The sequence below is a fragment of the Otolemur garnettii genome, unplaced genomic scaffold (assembly GCF_000181295.1).
Source record: "Otolemur garnettii isolate 467f Iridium unplaced genomic scaffold, OtoGar3 scaffold00094, whole genome shotgun sequence".
Classification (NCBI taxonomy): Eukaryota; Metazoa; Chordata; class Mammalia; order Primates; family Galagidae; genus Otolemur; species Otolemur garnettii.
In genome coordinates this window covers 3,338,311-3,339,340 of record NW_003852489.1, presented here as the reverse complement: position 1 = coordinate 3,339,340, position 1,030 = coordinate 3,338,311, and positions in this window count along the sequence as shown.

Sequence of the window (1,030 nt, the reverse complement as noted above, 5' to 3'; positions counted from 1 at the left end):
AGCTGTGATGCCATGGCACTCTACCCAGGGGGACAGCTTGAGGCTCCGTCTCAAAAAAAAAAACAAACATAAAATAGAAACTAACTTTGTTTGGAAGAAGCAGGTACTGATAGCTGGGGTAGCAACTTGGGAGATGTTTAATTTTTATCAGTTCCTTTTTTTTTTTTCTTTGAGATTCTCTTGCCTCAGCCTCCCAAGTAGCTGGGACTATAGGCGCCCACTACAACGGCTGGCTATTTTTTTTGTTGTAGTTCTGGTTGTTTAGCAGGCCCAGGCTGGGTTTGAACCTGCCAGCCCCAGTGTATGTGGCTGAAGCCCTAGCTGCTGAGGTACAGGCACCGAGCCTATCAGTTCCTTCTTAATGGACATTTATGCTGTGGAATTGCAAATTATACAAGTTAATATAACAAACTGTATAATAACAAGTTAGATTTGTCTTGTAGGAAGGGCAATAAGGTCAGCCTTTATGAGATTCTGATGGAGCAGATATGAAGATTACAGGTTCCTCAACCCCAGGACTTGGGCAGTGACTTCAGTTTAGTATCTTGCAAATTAAATTTTTCGGTAAAGTTACTGAGAATTAGACTCTGTGCATTTAACCAACATCCTCTAATTAGTTGTACGGGTTTTTCTAATTTTTTGCTGTTATGAACTAGTATAATAAGTCCTTAAGCATTTTTGGCACTTGGGCAAATATATAAGAACCTATCTTAATATTTATCATACACAAATTGAAATTTGTCTTGTTTTCTACTATACTGTCTCTTGCGAGGAAGAACTGCTTCTCATTACTCTTTGAATCCCAAGTTCCATAAATAATTCTTCTGAGATGGAATTCACATAAAATTAACCATTTAAAAGTGTACAACTGGCCGGGCCAAGTGACTCAGGGCTGTAATCGTAGCACTCTGGGAGGCGCAGGTTGGAGGATCCTTTGAACACAGGAGTTGGAGATAAGCCTGAGCAATAGTGAGACCCTGTCTCTACTAAAAATAGAATTACCTGGCTCGGCGCCTATAGCTCAACCGGC